Raw genomic sequence first — 6,940 nt, 5'->3', positions numbered from 1 at the left:
ATTGCACATTCAACATTAGGCACACCTCCAAGCATTGGACCAGAAGTTGACCGACCTAGATTGCGAGAAGTCTCCTCCACAAACTCGAATGACCTTTAGAAGGAAGGCTCACACAACTACTAGGCAAAGCCCACCATCCCGACATAATTCTAATGAAAGTGATCTATTCGTTCGACACAGTACTCCTGAATCAGGTCAATCCGACACAAAACTAGGGAAACTCATGAACATTCCCACCACTTAAAGCGAGATCACGTCAAGTGATGCTTAACAACCACCTTCGAGATAGGGAATCAACAAAATCCATGGATTGCACGGGACATCCCGAAAGACGGGTTAGTCAGGAAAAATGTCAAACTTCATGGTACTCACTTAGCTTCAAAACTTTTGAGATAGGATTAGCTACTCTGTATGCCAAACATCGATATTTTTCAGCCTTTCACAACAAAAGTAGCTTGTGCCAACATGCCAAAGGGGATTCTCATCAACAATCATAAATACAATGAAACAACTTACTTGACCACTAATTTGAAGGATTATCTAATCTAGGCAAATATTCATACCCAAAACAAAGGCATTTTTTGTAGGTTGTTTCTAACCACCTTTGAGGGAATGACTTTAGATTGGAATTATATACGGTAAGGTCCTGAAAAAACAATATGTTGGAAAAAATGTTACTGAACAATTTAAATCCTTCTTGTCATTACCATGTTTTTCTTTGCAGGATGCCCAAGACCTGAGCAATGAAGCTACCATAGTCCACTATGAGCAAGAAGAGGAAGAAGACAATTTTTTTGGCAAAAAATATGAAAGAAGAAAACAACCCACTTCGACTCTCGAGCAAAAATTGTCTAATCTAGAGGTGAGGATCCCTGAAGATATCAATGAGGAGGAGGTAAGTATTATTGAGGATTTACCCATTGCATTGAGAAAGGAAAGAAGAACACGTGCTAAATATCCTATTTCTCAGTATGTTTGCACTAACAATCTCTTTGATAAGCACACAAATTTTATTGCTGCCAAAGATGCCACAAAATTCTTGCCTCAATCTAGGAGGTCCTGAAACTTGAACTTGGAATCAAGCCATGAAAGAAGAAATGAATGCATTAGAAAGAAATTCAACTTGAGAGATTGTTGATAAGCCAAAGACAAGAAGACAGTAGGGTGTAGATGGATATTCACAGTGGAACATAAGGCAAATGGGACAATAGAAAGATATAAAGGTAGATTGATGGCAAAAGGATATACCCAAACATATGTGATTGACTATGAGAAGAAATTTATAGTTCGAGTTATTCTCGTTTTGGCTGCTCATTTTGGATGGGACTTACACCAGCTCGATGTAAAGAATGCCTTTATTCATGGAAATCTAGATGAGGAAGTGTACATGGAGATTCCCCCAGGTTTTGAAGTGAAAAATGAAAGAAACAAGGTATGCCTCCTGAAGAAAGCATTGTATGGTGTTAACGGTTCAAAATACCGTTATTTGTGATGTAATTTTGATATTAAATACACAATTTTTCACTTAGAAACTTCCTTGGACTCATGCTTTTTCATTAAGTTGTGTGAATAAGAGAGTTGAGGTTGAATTTGATGATTTTATGACTAATTACCCTTGTTTTGATAGATAATGAGAGAATGCGGAAAGCAGAGATGAAGTGCTAAGGAGATAGAGCTCAGGAAGGCTTGGAAAAGCACCTAAAGGAGGAACTGCATGAAGCTTGGGCGCCCTGTCCGAGGCTTGAGCCTTGGAAAATTGACGTCCACCGCCCGGGCGCCCTCCTAGGCTGCCCAAGCGGCAGCCCCCGAAGCCTAGGCGACCAATTGAAGGCTGAAGCCCTGCATGAGTACCGTCCACTGCCCGAGCGCCCTAAATGGGGTGCCCGAGCATCGTGCGTCGCAGATCTGGCCCAGTTTTTGCTCTGTTTCGACTCTTTTGGACCGGGCCCTATTTCTACTCTTTTCAAACTTTATTTAAAGGACCCAAGCGTTCTAGGTTTCGTATTTCTGGCTGGAGCAACATAATAGCACACTCTTCTACTCTCTAAAGGTGGATCTGGAGGCGGAAGCTTCCTCTTCTACTCTTAGGGTTTCACTATCTCATGCTTTTCCATTATTCATATAGTTTCTCCATGTCTATGGGGAATTAAACTCTATTTGTTATTGGGGGATGATGTAACCTTGTGAACTCTCATGTATTTGAATTGATTCTTAATTTATATGCTTTTTCATTAATTATTAGGGAATTCATATGTTTCAATGCTTGCTCTATTTAACTCATTTAGTAGCATGATTTCTGAAATGTATGAGTGTCGGGAGGTTCCTTACAATTCTGGTTCTTGTTGAATTCTCCCAAGGGTAATATTTCTTAGGGATGAGGGTATGAGTACTTGGTCGTCTTAAGCTCTGGATCTTCAGACTTAATTTTCTAGGAACGCTAGGAATTGTACGAACTAGGAATAAAGGCAGGCTTATTGCGCTGAGGGATCAGATTCTAAGTAATTTAGTGAGTGACGTTAATATTAATGTAAAAGGAAGAATTCTTATATACATGAGAGTAAACTTAGTGAAATCAAACCCTAACAACATGCTCATCTCATTTTATAAACAACCTTCGTTCATCTTTGTGTTACTCTACTAATGATCAATTTGCATTCATATTTAATTTTATGTCTTTGCATTTGAAACCAACATTCTCGTTTTATTTAATTCTTAATTAATTGAGTTATCACACAACTGTTTAGTACCGAGAGTCTTCAGGGATACGATACTTGGTCTTACCATTTTATATTATTACTTGTGCGATTTGGTACACTTGCTAATCCATAAACAAGTTTTTGGCACCGTTGTCGGGGCCTCACGGTTTAAACTATTCTATTTGTGTGATTCTTAATTAATTTTGGCTATATTCTATTTTTCTTTATTTTATTTTATTTTATTTTCATATCTTTTATTTTTGTTTTTTTTTTGGTTTTGTGCTAACAATATTTTGTAGGGTTTTGTGTCTAATGCTTGCAGGATGCAATTCGGACAAGAAATTAATTATATGGGCACTCAATTCCACCAAGATACTTTCAACCACTGGTGGGAACCTCACTCAAGCATATATCAAAGTCACTTTGGGCATGCTGCCGAACAATTTTATAGAGAACCACAACAACAATGGCAGCAACAATCTTCTATATCAGAACAATCTTCTATATCAGAAAGATGGGCTAAGATAGATGACGCACTTCAACAGTTCATGCAGATGTCTGATTCTCATCACAAAAACACTCAAGTTGCCGAACAATTTGATAGGCTGCCACAACAACAATGGCAGCAACAACCCTCTATATAAGAAAGAGGGGCGACGTTGGATGACACGCTTCAATAGTTCATATAGATGTCTGAATCTCATCGTAATAACACTCAAGCAACATGCAGAAGGATGGAGGCACATTGTAGGTTCATAATTCAGAAGTTGGATGATCTTGGGAGCAATTGATAACTTTTTGACAAGTATACCAAATCGTTCAAGTAATATAGTGAATTAAGTTAAGAGTATCGTTCTCCCAAGGGAATTTGAGTCACATTATTCAATTAAAATTATTTATCAAGATCAATTACTGATGATAACATTTGTGATTTCAATTTGGAAATTAACATGAAATTAACAACGAAAAAAGAATTAAGATTGAAAAATACGATAAAAGATTATTGGAATTGGTCTTTGACTAACATTTCAGTAAAATCTTAGGAAAACATACATTCTCTGTTCAAGCATTCACATAAGAGTATCTTGGTTTAATTCCTTAAAACAAGTTCTAAAATTATCTATTGAATTATTAATTCCTCAATTAATTGAGCAGATAATTTTGCATTAGATTCAGATGTTGAGAATGACCAAAAGCATAGAAGTTATTCCTAGCGTAGTTACTTTTAGTTTCTTTTCTTACATTTCTGGTTCTAAAAATACTTCCCAGTACAAAACAACTTTTAAAGAGAATTATACTTCCGTATAATCAAAAGCAAGTCAAGAAAAGAACAAAAACAAAAACATATATTGCACAGGAAATTTACATTAATGTGTCATTGATGAATCATTATTTTATTCACTTCACTTAGTTTATTGTACTAGAATTAATCGAGGAATTGTACTTAAATGTCCAGTATTTTTCCGTTTTTGCTAATTATGCTTAATTTGATCAGAAATTCTTATTTTGATTAATTTGAATTATCTAAGCATTATTTGTATTAGTAATTGTAGGAAAAATTTTGGAAATAAAAATTGGGACAATTGGAAAAACATTCACACAATATTATTTATTTAGAAGAAGTTGTACTACATTAATTTAATTTGTGTGTTGAACAATGGAAAATTGAACAAAATTGGCTTAGAAGCATTACACACCACACGGCCTAGGAGCCATTGGAAATTCTATTTTGCAAAGTTTTATTTTAAGTTTATATTTTGTAATGTGGTGTTAATTTTTGTAGTGTCATTGCTGCAACCAAAAGAACTCACGGCCAATTCATGCTAAATGCCTATCCATTCTTTGCTAAAGAATTGAAGCAAAATGATGAAGGGGACCACCTTACAATTCATCTCACGGCACATGAAGTCTTATTTCTCTTTGCAAGTGAAATTGAATGGGAGACAAGGAAGGGACCACCAAGTTCCAAGTAGGGGCCACGGTTTTGTCAAGAAATTGGAAAGAGAATAACATGAACAAATCACGTGAGCTACATGCTAAGCTTTTGGTTCTTAATCCCTTTTATGCTTTTGACAAAAGTTTGATTAAATAAACAATTGTAAGTGACAGAAAACAAACAGCCCATATATATTTTATTAAAGCTTGATTGAAAAAGGAAGCCACTACCCCATGGAAGTTCACGGCCAAGAGAAGTTTCAAAGTGCAGAATTTTATTTGAAGTAGAAAGGGGACCACCATGTTGCAACTCACGGTCTTAAGGAAGTGGTCTGGAAACCATACACACGACACTTATCAATGGCTAAAAAATGAGACAGCTGCCACACTCACACAACCTTCTTTGCTGGAACGGAAAATAACACCATAAAGCTTGAAGGATTCTTTCATTAAAAAATGAAGAGTAGCCCACGGTCTAGCAGCCAAGAGAAGGAGGTGCACACAGCCAGCTGGTCCAGAAGAAGAAGAAGACACCCCAGCATCAGCAGCTTCAACCTTCCAACGTTCAACACCTTCACGGAGCAGCCACCATGTAGAGCAGAAACTCCTCCGATTCTTCTGGGTACAGCAGCTCACACGGGAAGCAGAAGCGTCCAGCTTTGGAGCAACCATCCGGCAGCACCTAGCAACTACGTCCAGGGGAGAAACGGTGCAGCTGTCACTCCCATTCTCGGTGCTGGCCTTTGCTCAATGGTGTCACGTTTTCATTGATGATGGAGAGCATCATTTGTATTTCTTTTAAGCACACATTCACGGCTAGGAAGATGCTTCACGATCCAGGAGTTTGGAGCTGGAGCAGCCATCACCGAGAAGACCACTTCACCTTCTTGCAGTAGCACACGGTGGCTGCTGGAATTAGAAGAGGATGTCACGGCTGTTTCTAGAAATGTTGGAAGGCAGCTGGGAGAAGAGATGGAGGTTACGGTTTGGTGAAAGGCATGGTAATAGCTTACAATCACGTCCATCCAGAAAGAATGGGAGCAGCCACGGACAGCAGCCATGGAGGAGAAGAATGGTGTGCAACACGAAGAAGAGAAGAAAAGGCAGTTGGGACATGCTGTAACAGCTGCAACGTAATTGAAGGAGAAGCAATGATCTTAGAATGGAAGCACATGCAGGAGCATCACGTCCAGCCACATCTAGAAGCACACTTTGAATGGAGAAGATCACGGTTCTGCTTGCACATCAAAAGGAAGCTACAGGAGTTTGGAGTGGGTCACAAGGTTGAAGGAATTTCTGAAAGCCTAAGCAAAAAGACAAACATGGAGACCCTCATCCTATTTTCTCACGGGAACAAATTGGGAGATGCTCACGGGAGGAGACTATTGGTGAGAGAATTGGCTATAAAATGGAGAAGCATCCAGGAGAGAAAACTCAGTAGATTTAGGAGTAGGAGTAGTGTAGTGTAGAGAGCAATTTACGTGAGCTTTCATTTTTCCCCCTCCCCCTTTGGGGAGGTTTTGGGTTTGTTTTCCAGATTGTTTTCCAGTTTGTTTTTCAGTTGAATTTTAATTTGCAGTGTGTTTTTCAGTCAATGTTCTTGAACTCTATTTTCATCTGCGAATTTGCAATTTATAATTTCATCTGCACGTTTAAAGCTTTGATCAAATCACTGCCATTTTCTAATTTACTGCAAGTTTCTGCTCAATTCAATTTCATCTCAGTTCATGCCTTATTTCCAATTGCGCATTTTACATTCTGTCAAAAGTTTATTGGTTCTTGCAAATTACCATTTTCTGAATTTACCGTTTTCGTTTTTACCGTTTTCTGAATTTTACTATTTCTGTGATTTACGTTTTTCAGTTTTACTTTTACTGCACCGCCTGATTTACATTTTTATCAACTTTATTTTCACTGCATTTATTTAATTTTCTGCATCAAAACATTCACAACCCCCCCCCACTTCGTGATAAATCTGAGACTGAACCGACACAAAATTGGTCCTTGAGAGACGACCTAGGAGTCACTTCCTAGTTATACTGCATTTCTATTATGCTCAACTTTTGTGTGCGGTGCGACCCGCTCATCAAAAATGGCGCCGCTGCCGGGGATCAATCATTTGTCGGTAAAGTTTTAGATTTTTCGTTTTGTAAATATATGTTCTGGTTTCTATTTTTGTGTTTTGTTTGCTTGGAAATTTTGTGTGTTTTGAAATTTTTGTACTATCAGTTCATTGGGATGTTGTTACTGAGTGCATGACTAGGTGAAATTCTGGACCTAGTTGTGTGTGGATTTGATTTTTGTTTTGC

The 6,940-nt window shown here is 37.9% G+C and overlaps 1 long non-coding RNA gene across 1 annotated transcript; it reads left to right on the top strand.

Moving 5' to 3' along the window:
- Positions 1 to 4,292: 4,292 nt before the first annotated feature.
- On the top strand, positions 4,293 to 6,226 carry LOC128194796 (uncharacterized). Its single transcript, XR_008246163.1, has 2 exons — positions 4,293 to 4,720; positions 4,806 to 6,226. It is a non-coding gene; the product is annotated as an uncharacterized LOC128194796 (long non-coding RNA).
- Positions 6,227 to 6,940: the final 714 nt, after the last annotated feature.

Source organism: Vigna angularis, chromosome 11 (genome assembly GCF_016808095.1).
Source record: "Vigna angularis cultivar LongXiaoDou No.4 chromosome 11, ASM1680809v1, whole genome shotgun sequence".
NCBI classification, from domain to species: Eukaryota; Viridiplantae; Streptophyta; class Magnoliopsida; order Fabales; family Fabaceae; genus Vigna; species Vigna angularis.
Note: the sequence above shows the minus strand (reverse complement) of the source record. Positions and strands in the feature narration are given on the sequence as shown.